Here is a 13,819-nt window from a genome sequence, read left to right on the forward strand (position 1 = left end):
GTCCTTGGTTTCTTACCCAGTAATCTTGTATCTTTTGCCAGCACTCATGAAACGGTGGAAAGCAAACTCACTAGCTTATAAAAGGGTAAAATCTCAGATCCTTTACAGTTCTTAACAAGGGAATGTTCTTTGGGTCCTCAGAGCCCCCTGCTTTGGGGAACCTCTATACTACATTTCTATTCTCAAAGGTAATGTGAATCCCTAATCCCTCTTCAACGCCTTATATATATATTTTTTCATAAATTCATGCTATACATACTCTCCTTGTTAAAATGTATTATCTCTTGGAAGAACTAAAAATCTCCAAGTTGGCTCTCTTTCTCATGTTGCCAACATCTGGTGCATATGAAATACTAATGCTTACATTGTCAAACTTTGCAGATGCAAGCCAATTCTAATGTTGACATATTTCACTCTCACTCTCCTAAGCATGAATCAGGTTACAATCCTCCCTGTAACCCTAAAGGGCTGTCCCAGTGGTCCCATAAACCACTTTCACAGTTAGCAACCACATCCCTTCCTAAATCTGGCTTTATCAATGGCAATAGCATTCTCTAAAGCAAACTCCTTATCCTTTCATTTTCTTGTGAGCAATAGATTTCTGGTAGAGGAGCCCCAAAGTCATGAAACTGGTTATGATATATTTTATTTATCAGTTCTACAGCGTGTAAATGCTTCGCATTCAATTTAGAATCTTATACCTATCATATTAATATCTTGGGAGAAAATAAAACAAGAGATCTTTAATAGACCCTGTAACAGTGTTGTTATTACTACAATCATTGAATCATTCAATAGATGATTGTCATTTTATGTGGTGTTTCTCTGCATGTTCTCCTACATATTGGCACCAGACATGGTACAATCAGGGAAAAAAGCAATTTCTTGCCAGAGGACCCAAAATAAAAGGGAGGCTCAGGGAACTTGGAACTACTGGTATATGGAAATAGTAAAGAGCTTAGAAAAGGAACCCCAAAAAGCAGTTCATGAACTCAAGGGTGCATCTCCAACCTGTATATGCTGAATCTGGTCCTAATTAGCATAACAAAGACTTTGAGAATTGAGCTAATCAGGAAACCATTGCCTAGGTCCAATATTGGTACATGCACGGGAGTAATATGAATAGTGCAGCTAAAGCTATGATAATGGAACAGACATTGGAACCACAGCCCATAGCTAGCAGGCGGTCTAACCTAACCCAGTCAATTGCTACAAAAATTAAAACATCAACGTTCTCCATCAGGTTGATAAAATACTCAGAGACTCATAATGTAACATGCACAATGTCCAGGTCAGACAAAAAAATAATTACTCAGCCTACAAAGAACCAATCGCAATGAGCTTGGGAAACATAAGCAACAGACAATGTGATAATACAGATGTTGGAATTTTTCTGAGAGAGCCTTTAAAGTGACTCTTAAAATATATAAATGACTCATTTCAAACATTTGAATTAAATATTATAATTTTAAATATCAACAAACAAGTAGAGATAAAAAAGAATAATCCTATTGAAATTTTTGAACTGAAAAATAAAACAACTGAGGTAAAACTCACTCAAAGGGCTCCAGAGCACAATAGAGATGGCAGAGGAATCATGGGACTTGAAGACAGATCAATAAAAATTATTAAACAATAGAGAAAAAAATTAAACAGAGACTGACACAACTGCATGCTGTCTAAAGCAAACTTATTTTGAATACAATGATATAAGCATAGTAAGGAAAAAGGGTGTGAAAAAAATACAATGCAAACACTAATGAAAAGAGCTGAAATGGCTATCTTAATATAAGAAAAAGTAGATTTCAGAGCAAAATAAATTACCCAGTGGAAAGAGAGACAGCCTTGGCCAATGTGGCTCAGTTGGTTGAGCCTCATCCAGAGCACTGAAAGGTCACTGGTTCTATTGCCAGTTACGGCACATACATAGGTTGTGGGTTCAATCCCTGGCCGGGGTGTGTATGGGAAGTGGCTGGTAGATGTTTCTCTCTCACATCCATGGATGATTTTCTCTCTCTCTCCCTCCATCACCCTTCCTCTCTTTCTTAATAAGGAGAGAGAGAGAGAGGCTACATATTGATACATATTGGTTTTATTCTTTATTTTAGTAGAGCACATCCTCAAATCACTTTCAGAGAGTATATGCTACTTTTATGAGATCTCATATATACGTGAAAATATTTATTCTATCTAATTTTGGTGGGAATAAAATTCAAATCACTTTTTCTCCTGGTTTTGAAGATGTTGAACTATTGCCTTCTAGCTTTTATTGTTAAAGTTTAAAGTTGATGTTATTCTGATTCTTACATTTTTTCAGGTTTTAAAAATTATTTCTTCATCAATGTTGCTCACCAATTTATTAGTGTGCATCCTTTCCTCCTCATTAATTATGCTTGGCACTCAATAGATCATTTCAATCTGAAAGTTCATGAACTTTAGGTCTAAATTTTTTTAAAAAATATTTCCTTGGTGATTTATATCCTTCTGTTTGTTAGATATTGGATGTCCAATATAAATTATCACTATTTATATTGTTTTCTTTTTTACAATTAATCTTTTTGTTTTTTCTACTTTCTGAGAGCATTCATCTATTATACCATTCAGCCTTTCTATTATTAACTTTTTATAAATTCTGCTCTCATATTTTTAATTTCCAAGATCACTTTCTTATTCTTAGGATATTCCTACTTACGGTATCCTATTTTTTTTATGAAGGCCTAAGACTAATATCTTCTCTTACATCTACACACACACACACACACACACACACACACACACACACACACACATACAGACACACATCCATTCACACACAGTTTTCTTTAGCTCTCCTTCCTTCCAGTTCTATCTCTTATTTTTAGTTTATTTTGGTATGATAGAGGTCTGCCTTAAAAAACTGGCAATCTTTGCCTGTACATTTATATATAAAATGAAGCATTAAGATGTGTCTGGAAGCCCTGTATGCACAGGCGAACTCCGTGGGACTCACTATAGGTTAATCAGCCTAGCCAGTGATTTAACTATTGCATTGAAGACTTTAACCTGTTACTCTCTGCAAGGGTTTTTATGTGTGTGTTTGTTTTCATTTTTGAATGGGGTCAGGTTCTCTAAAAATAAATCCTACTGATCTTTATAGATGCTATTGTTCTGAGAACTGAACAGGGAAAGAATGCTTAAAAATTCTCAGCATCTAGGATGCAGCTTTAAAAAAAAAAACAGAGGAAATGTCCTATTGATTTGAGAGAGAGAGAGGAACAGAAAGAGAGAGAGAGAGACATCAATGTAAGAGAGAAGCATCAACCAGTTGCTTCCTGTATGCACCCCAATTGGGCATCAAACCCACAACCCAGGTATGCACCCTGACAGAATTGAACCTGCCACCCTTCAGTGTAGGGGATCATCCTCAAACCAACTGAGCTCCCAGCCAGGACTAGGATGCAGCTCTTTACCTTATCCACTTGTAGGCCTGAATCCTAATTTTCTGATTCAACCTCCCTGAGAGTGAACTCTCTGTATTCTGTTGGTATTAGAAAAGAGTTTAAGGGCATGACTATTCTTCTATACACTGTCAAGAAATCCTCCTCATTTTAAATTACATACCACAGTTCATCTTTCAGATACTAGTACCTCCAACTCTTAGATCTTTTGGGTTTTTGGCTCAGGTATCAAATCAGCTGTCTTCCCCACAGAAGTTAGGTTTTGGCTTTCTTTGCCCTGCTGACTTATACCCATACATCTGCTTGCCATTTCGACATTTTCTTGACTTTTTATCATCTCTTTTTCTGTTACGTTTGTTTATACAGGGCGTAAATATTTTCTTCTTTTACTGCCATTTTAATGTGTGTGTGTTTTTTTTTCCTGGAAGAAATAGAGATAAAATTATGTGCTCAATATGCTATGTGAACTAGACATCTTCACCATAACCATCTCATCAATTCATCTCTTTCTTCTGAATCCATTGTGTTTTATCCTTCCCATATTCGTTACCACCAGCCTCTCTGTTTCCAACTAAAGTTTCTCCTTTCCATCTTCCATACTGCTTGGAAAAGTGATCTTTCTAAAACCAAATTATGAAAATACCTCTACCTTGTTTAAACCCCTGAGTGCACTAGCAGTAGAAACTTTATAATTGGCACGCTAGGTCTTCCATGACTCGTTTTTCATTATTTCCTTGAACCCTACCCCATTCACACTGATCTCCTTGGTATTCTCCAAATGAGCTCATTCAGTTCTCTACCTAGAAAATACTTTTCTTTTGCTTCCATCACTTGTATATTTCTGTGTTGCTGTGTGTTTTTTAACTAAAATTAGAATCTTTTTTTTCCCTTCTAAAATTAAACTCTGGAGTCACCTTCTCAGAGAGCCCATCTTCAACCATCAGTGCTTCTGTGCCCTCAGTGTGTTCTACATGCCTCACTCATACCAGTTCGGTGAATAAGCCGAGTACAATACTGTGTAATTCATTCCCCTCTGGAATCTGAGTCTCTATTCGTTGTCTCTATCATAGTTCTTATCACAGAAATTAAGCAGGACTGTGATGAGATGCTGCAGATTAAGCGGGGGGGTGGGGGCGGGCGGGAATACAACTGTAAGTTTATCAACATGACACTGACTCCAAATTCATCAAAGATATATACCCTTGGTTTCTAGATGAATTCAATCACCCTGCTTAGTCCGTTTTAGACACTCCTCCTTTTATTGTTTATTGCTGCTCTGACATTTGAATTGCTTACAACAGTGAGTGATAACAATGGAGGGGGGATGTGGGGGCGTAGCTTAGAATGAAGGGAGTTAAGAACATCATGGAAAATAAGAAGTTGCCAAAAATGACTTATCCCCTGAGCCCAAGACTCTCTGATCTGGCAAACAGAACTTGGTCACAGCTCTTGCTGCATCAAAGCCCCCGAGTTACCTTGTGTTACTGGAGGACAAATGTCCCTTCGCGGGAAATTGCCCTGGTTAACTCTCTTTCCATTTTGTTGATTTTTTAAAGGCTGTCAGTGTTTATGGGTGAGGAGAACGGACAAGTCCATTTGTCTTTGTGAGCCTTTGTTTATGCCTCCCCAGCCACTCTTCAACAGCAAATAATACAATTTTCAGCATTGTTGCTGGGTTTTAGATAAGAACAAGTCAACATCAACTTTGCTGCTTGTTTTACTTGACTTTCCTCCCTTTTCTCGCAGTTGGATTAAAATAACCTTCTTTTTTTCTGTGTTGGGGTGTTTTAAATAAAGAGGGTGGAGGTCCAGGCCCTGGTGCTTTTGTCTGTCCCCCTATGTATCACTTATTAAACTCCTGTTGCCCTGACCATTGTTGCTTCCCACTGAAGTCTGGTTTATTTACTTGAAAATCTGATTTGTTTCATTTTATTACTGTGTTTGCGAAGTAACTGATATCAGATTGGGAGGGAAAGAACTGCCATTTACCAGCAGGCTGTGATGGCTTCGCCTCGGTCTGCAGGCCTGATTTTGAGGCCTCGTCTGCCCTGGGGCTCCCACAGAAATAAGATTACTGGCAATAACTGCTTCAACTGCTTTGAATAACAGACACAACTCAGAGAGCATAAAATTAGCATAAACACAGCACTAGTGTGTTCCCTCAGCCAGGGTGAGACAGGCAGGCTATGGAAAATTGACTGAAATGGGGTCAGACAACGTAGAAATCTGAAACATAGGAAATACCGCCTAAGAGATATGAGGTATTACCACCTCGCTCGTTTTCTTTTATCTCTCTCTATAGATAGTCATGCAGTTTTAATGATAAAATGTTAGAACTGATGAAAATTAAAGATGCAAAATCACTACCATCCTAAAATGCCTGCGTTATCTTTCCAGACAAATTATTATTAATCATTTCTCAGCTTTTTAATCCTGAGGGTAGAAAAATAAACACATTTGCACAGTCATTTTAAATTGATTTTTCTTTTGGAGAGATATTAGTCTGAGGATAGCGTTTGCTTCAGGAAGGAGGTGAACAGATGAAGCAGTACAGGGTTGTCGCTTGAAACAATTTCTCCCATATCTATTTATCAAATATTAAAATGGAATACGCAGCCGACAAACACAATAAAGTCTAACATTACGGGGAAAAGAGTGACGCCGTGCAGATGGAAACTACGATTTTGTTGTTTTAATAATATGTTGTCACATATGGAATGCACTTTTCAATACAGCTGCATATAGATGGGTCCCATTGCTTATTTATTTATTTTTCATGCGATGTTGGCAAAGGTCCTGGTTACCATTCCAAAAAATGGAAATGCTCCTGGAACTTAGCATTTTCTGATCTCATTCTGGCCAGAGGTAGTTTCGAAGGTTGATAATCTTGCACTTCAAATTTGAATCAGGAGGAAAGGGCATAAATATTTAGTACTATTTCCTCCCATAAGATTAGCTTTAGGTCACTCTATTATAGTCTGTAAACAGTCTCTTTAACAGAATTTTCCACATTTAGGAATTACCTGTTAATGCCAATCTTCTCCATTAATCTCATGAAGTGTTTATCTTGTTTACTACCTTACTCCTAGTACCTAGTACTATGCCTGGTATTTATTAAGCACTCAATAAATATTCATTGAATATTGTGTAAATAAAATATGACCAAGTGACTAGAGATCATACTGAGAAAGATAATACAAACTTTAGAGAATGATTCTTATAGAATCTCTATCAAAATTTTGATTAAAGAAAATGATAATAGTAGGCTCATTGTCTTTGGATTCTAAAAAAAAAACAGTGTCTTTAACATACGTGCAAATGAAGTGTTGAGTGGCCACCACTGTAATATTTCTGTAAACACTAACCATAGAAAATACAACTTACAGAATAATTACATAGACTCTGATGTTATAAAGTGCATCTGGAATGTGAAATTATTGCATTTAACACACTTGTAGATGGTTAGCTGTGTAGGTTGTCAGGTCTATGCTTACGGTACTATAGTGGTATCAAATAGTTGCAGAGTACCACATTCCATTCCACTCTAGGTTACAAAAGATTTTGCTGAGTTACTACTTTTTGCATCTGTAAGAGTTTAAATGTATCCTGTTAGATACTCATTCTGAAGCTGAGTGGGTAAAATTTACATTTAATTTTCTTTACCCTAATTATAATATACTAGAGGCCTGATGCACGAAATTCGTGCAAGGGGCTCAGCCTTCGCAGGCCTGGCTTTGTCTGGAAGGTTGTTTGGAAGGACGTCCAGAAAGTCATTTGGCTGTTCAGTCTAATTAGCATATTAGCTGTTTATTATATAGGACTGGAGGCCCAGTGCACAGATTCATCCACTGGTGGGGTCCCTTGGCCTGGCCTGCAGGGCTTGGGCTGAAACCAGCTCTCCAATGTCCTCTGAGGAGTTCCGGATTGCAAGAGGGCAGTTCTCGGGTGACACACCCTGGAATCAGGCTTCCTCCTCTCTGGTTCTGGGTGTGTCACCCAAGAACTGCAGCTGCTAAGTCACCGCAGCTCAGCAGCTACTACGTTGAGCATCTGCCCCCTGATGGTCAGTGTGCATCATAGCTAACAGTCAGATGGTTGAATGGTCGGATTGTCACTTAGGCTTTTATATATATAGATAGATGTTTAACCTTGAGAAAGAAGTTGACTTGTCATTTTTCTAACTTATTTTAGTGACAAGGGGCCTTCTTCTCTTCTTCCTCTGATCTCTTATAAGAACAATCATCTAAATCATATCCTTGGTACAGAGAAACTGGAACTTTACATTATTAATTACTTTTATGTCTATGGCCAGCCTCCCTAGGTAAATTATGAGTACCAAAGGGCAGACCCCATGTCCCATGTTGCTAGTATCTTCAAATCCTTGCATATAATGGTACACATCAGAAGGGTAGATAATATAGACAGCACTCTGAATTCAGCTCTCACTTATGTATAAATTAAAACACACCCACATACACACAGACATTATGATAAATGGATATCCAATCAAGGCCCCTTCTATTTGCATATTTGATTTCAATTTCTGAAAAAGTTCTCTCTATCCACAAATGTTTCCTGCTCCAGAGAACTTAAATCACCAGGCACAGTTGTATCTATGAATGTATATTAGAAGTGATTATGAGAGTCAGATGCTATAGTTGAATTCACTCACTGTGCCTGAATAACATGATCACAGTTCACATTGTCAGGCTATCTTCTCTGTCCAGGATGAAGCCTTTTTTCTGAGATCCTGTGAGATGGTGCCCTGGCAGCTATACTTGTACGTTATCCTGCACCTGAGCATAGTTGCTTGAACCAGCCACACTAATCAGATTCTTTCTCTAGTGAAGTTCACCATCAGTCTGAGAGATTCTTGTTCAGTCTGGACTGTCAGCATCCACTGAGATAATGTATATTGCAAAATACGTGGGCAGCCATCTTTCTCCAGTGACCATGTTCACCTACTGAGAAAGAAAGACCCTATAGATGTTGCATTAATTAGGGGTTATGTTGGCCACATGACAGAAACACCCAACCATTTTGGCTAACTTTTAAATTCTTCCACATAATAGGAGGTGCAGAGATAGGCAGTCTTGGACTGTTAGAGTACTGATAATTAGTTTTCTGCTCCAATATGTGTCTCTCATCCTCTTGGCCCTAGATAGTTAATCCTTCTTCCGTCATGGTGCCTGTATTCTAACAGAAAGGAAAGAGGTTCATGCCATCAGAGTCTGTTTCATAAATAGCTCCCTGAAGTCACTACCTGGTAACTTCTACTCATCATTAGCTTGAACAATGTCACACAGCTATATAGCTGCAAAGGAGCCTTGGAAAGCTGGGCATACTACCCCTCTGAACAAAACCGAAGTTCTATTAACAATGAGGAAGGGAAGCATATACATAGAATAGACACTGAATCAGCAACCACAGGGCTGGCTATAGCTATTAGTGAAAAAATGAACAAAAAAACATAGACCAGGGATTTGGTGGCCTAGGAGACAGAGAAAAAGAGAGCGCCTGCCTGCCTTCCAGATAGTTCTTGCTTTCTGCCCGAGTCCTTTGTCAGGCCTAACTACCATAAACTATAAGTGTCCCTACAACACATTTTTATTTTTTGCTCACTGTCTTTTTAAAAAAAAATGACTAGGTATTATATTTTAGAGTGCTTTTTAATTCACAGCAAAATTGAGCTGAAAGTATAGAACATTTCCATATATTCCCTGCTTCCCTTCCCCACCACATGCAGCCTTCTACATTACCATCCTCCATCAGAGTGGTAAGTTGGTTGCAATTGATAAACATACAGTGATACATCACTATTACTCAAAGTCCATAGTTTATATTGGGATTCATTCAGGGTGTTGTACAATGCATGGATTTTAATAAATTTGTAATGACATGAAGCCACCATTATAATATAGAAAATAGTTTCATTGCCCTAAAATTCTCTGTGCTCTGTCTATTCATCCCTCCTGCCCCTATGCCCTGACAACCACTGATCTTTTTACAGTCTTCATAGTTCTACCTTTCCCAGAATGTCAAATAGTTGGAGTCTTATAGAATGAAAGCTTCTCAGATTGGCTTCTTTCACCTAGCAATCTTCATTTAAGGTTACTTCAGGTCTTTCCATGGCTTGGTGGCTCTCTCTCTTTTTTTTAGAACTGAATGATACTTCATGGTCAGGATGTACCACAGTTTATTGAACTGTTCACCTACTGAAGGGCACCTTGGCTGCTTGCAAGTTTTGGTAACTATAAACATCTGTGTGTAGGTTTTCGTATGAATTTCCAACTCACTTAGGTAAATATCAAGCAGCATGATTGCTGGATCATAGTCTTATTTCTACACGTTACTTTAAACGAAAGTAATGCATGGGGCACTTTATATTATTCGCATTATCTAGGCAGACATTTGCCAAAAATAAACTAATCTAATTGGATTCTACCAGTCCCTAGACTATTACCTGATTGAAGTTACATGTTGTATTGTCTTTTCTGCATATTCACTGAACTAAATTCATTTTGTCAAAAAGCAATAAATGCTTGAGTCATATCAGAGGTTGTACAGGGATAATGATTGGGGAAAGTAATATTCCTTTCAAAAGAAGTATGAGGGTAATATGTGTATCTAGATCAAAATAAATTAAATTCTTTTTAACTTTTTAAATTATGTAAACATGAGTGGAAAACAGTGTCAGGTGATAGTCACTAATTTCCTCCTGTTTCTCTCTCTGGATATTTTAATTGTGCTTTCTCTGCAATCTTGGCTATTCATGCATAGACTCCCTGCAGATTAAAAAAAATAATAAGATTTCCCCATTGCACTTTTTTAAAAGCTGATTTTCCATTATATTTCTTTTTTTAAAATATATTTTATTGGGAGGGAGAGGGATAGAGAGTTAGAAACATCGATGAAAGAGAAACATCGATCAGCTGCCTCCTGCGCACCTCCTACTGGGGATGTGCCCACAACCAAAGTACATGTCCTTGACTGGAACCGAACCTGAAACCTTTCAGTTTGCAGGCCGACGCTCTATCCACTGAGCCAAACCGGTTAGGGTTTTCCATTACATTTCCAAGTTTCTGCCTTGGCACCCTATTGTGCCAGGTACAATAGTAATGAGGGTATTAAATAATAAACCACCAAACATTTATTATGTTTCTGGGTCAAAGTATGTGCTTAATGAGTATGTGCTCATTCATTCAACAAATATGTATTGAGTACCTCTTTCTCTGTAAGTAGCCTTCCAGGAACTCAGAATTCAGAGCTGAAGGAGACATAAAAGTTTCCTCCTCCCATAGAGTTCCACAAAATGTCGGTGGCCAGTGGATCATCCATTAGGAGAGTTTCTAATGGATGTCTTTTAAGGTGTCTATTAAGGTTACCTTGGGCTGTAGTGGAGGGCAGTCTATTTTCAGTTTGCAACTACATACTTAACCAATTCATCCAGGAACCAAGTTTGAATTTTCCTGTCCTCTTTCAGCTGGTCATACGGTAATACCCGCCATGTGCCACAGGTGAGCTAAGGGAGAGGTGTGATGTAACAGTACTCGGTAACAGGAGAGCCTGGGCTGCCTGCTTGTGCAGCTTATGTGTACCCTTTGGCTCTGCTTATGTTTGATCCTAGATGGACCACTCACATTATTCTAGATTCCTGCTAAGCTTAGACAACCATATGATTCCATGTTTTTGACAGCCCCAATCCCATGATGGGTAATTTCGGCTGCATGATCACTTGGTATTCCACGGGTCATGTGCTCCTTCTTAACCAGGATCCAGCAGCACACCAGGAGCTGAGTTTCGAAAGGTGTATAATTCTCCAATGCAGATGACATTGCCTTGGTTCAGAACCCTAGGACTCTAGATATTGATTCCATTGAGGTTGCTGTAAACTTTACATTGCCTCGTTCCCACCTTACTGCTCTTCAAGATCATAGGCCCGGCTGGGTCATGTGACCAAAGCAGCAGGGCCACTGGCAGAGACATTCCTGTTCAGCAACCTGTCATACCATGTTATTAATATATAAGCATGCATGGAACTTGCTGCCTTTAAAACCCAATGAGGCCTGCCAGGCATTCTGCTGTTTTCTTCTGGTGGGAGTTTTTGCAGCTGGGATCCTATAATACAGTAATTTGTGCTTCACTTTAGATGAGATGTTCCTACCTGTTCCTAACCACGCACCTAAACACTGCACTGAGGCAGCGGCTCCTGGATACTCAGGCTTTATCTCTCACTCCCTGGAGTACACGGACAGTACAGCACCTGCCACTCCCTGCTTATACAGTGAAATTAGCATGATGCTATTATGAAGTGAACCGTGTGATGTTCTGTGGGATATCCAGGCGATCCAACTTTCATTGTGATAATTGTGTCACCACCTGTCCTCTATTAATGCTGGAGCCAACCATCCCCATTATTATCACTGAGCCCAGGTCTAGAGTAATCTCCCATCTCCTACTCTAAGGACCTTTCATCAACACATTTTTTTAAAATTATTTTGGCAAATGAAATATCTCTTGGCCCCTCTTGTGGGATCTTACTCCCCTAGTACATTCTGTGGCCTTACATAATGTATCCACTCTAACATGCTTACTTTTCTCACTTTTTGATTCCTTCTTCCACCATCAACCATAAAAATTATAGCATTTATACTTCACCTTCTATGATGTTTCTATATGTTATTCTAGCGGCACGTTGGCATCATTTTCTTGGGTCCTTGCCCGGATATTGGTACCTGTATTGCGGGAGAGTGCTCACATATAGATAAACTCCCCCCTTATCCAACTTCATGTTCTGCCAGTTTTAACCCAGCAATCTCAGGATCCAGTTTTACATGAGCTCTCCAGGGTCCTGATGGCGCAGGATGGCTGGGTCCTGTAGCTTCTTTGTAGGATAGTCTTTTACTTCCCTTAGGAGGCCCAACATTTCCCAGCTGGGCTAGAATGTGACTTAAACTTAATCGTTGGTTTTGGGGTCCACAAGGGGAGGTGACAGTACATCCCACTCAGGAGCACTTCTTGGTTTGAAAAGCAGAGGTCTCTGCACTGTCTTTAAGCAAAGGTGGAGGGCTGATCTCTAATAGGGAAGGTTAGGCCACTTTGGCCAGTACAGAGGGTTTACAGCACCAGTCCCCAACCTGGGGAGCCATCAAACAGGGGACACTTGGCAATGTCTGCCAATATTTTTGGTTTTCACAAATGGAGGGAAGGGGCTACTGGCTACAGGTATCAACTGGGTAGAGGGCAGGGAATGCTGCTAAAAATATTACAATGCACAGACAGCCCTCTCTCTGTGCCTCAACAAAGAACTATCTGGCCCCAACTGCCAATAGTGCAGAGGTTGAAAAATCCTGGTTTAGGGGAGTTTGGGGATTCATGATTTCTAGCAAATAATGCTTGATATCGCCATCACTCATCTCAGAATCCCATATCCTTCTTAATTAGGCCTCTGAACTTGGCAGAGCAGACCAACTCAGGTTCTCTGGAGTTCTGCTATCCTTATGATTAAATTCTGGGCTGGTCCTCAACTTGCTCAACCTTTAAACTGTAAGAAATAGACATATCTTTATATGTTGCCAAGGGAAGACGTTCACACCTAGCCTTTAATATTGGATTAATCATCTTCAACCTTTCATTGTTTGTTTTCCAAAGAATCAAATATTCCCAGCAAAGCCTATTTAAATTATTTTTCATCTAATTATTTTCTCTGAGTTTTTCAAACACCTAATACATTTACTCACTAGTGTATTTTATTCCACCAGTATACCATCACAATTCACTCTAGATGAAAGTTTTAGCAACTTGGCACTGCTGCCTTGTGCCAGGTTATCCATGTTTAGCCTTCCACCAGTGATGGGGAGCTCATGCCCACTGACTGGTGGATGAGAACCTTCCAGAATCCCATGTTAGCACCTGCTTACTCTGACTCCTGGTACCAACCAGTCAGGTTTCCAGGGAAGGGAAAGCAGACTGTGTAATGGAAATTTGTGTGTAGGGGGTTTACCAGAGAATCCTCAGGGGATGAACACTTGAGGGAGAAGGGACAGCAGCAGGGTGGGGAAGGAAGTTGGGCTGTGGTGCAGGCACAACCACAACAGTGGGCTCAGGCAGGTCACTGGGACCCGGAAGCTGAGATGGCCCAGTAGAATTGGCCAATTCAAGATAAGGATACTTTTTTTGGTTCTCCTTCATTAATCTGTCATTGAATCCAGGAATTCACAAACTGAAAAATCTGGGAAGGTGACAACAAAGGGCCATCCCTAATATTTTCAATGTCCCTTCTCTGTCACCTTCCCAAAGAACATTATAAGGACAGTGATGTCTAATATTCCATTCATAGTTATTCATAGTTATGAAAGATACCCTACTCTATTCTCTCTCTA

Source organism: Myotis daubentonii, chromosome 6, assembly GCF_963259705.1.
Source record: "Myotis daubentonii chromosome 6, mMyoDau2.1, whole genome shotgun sequence".
Classification (NCBI taxonomy): Eukaryota; Metazoa; Chordata; class Mammalia; order Chiroptera; family Vespertilionidae; genus Myotis; species Myotis daubentonii.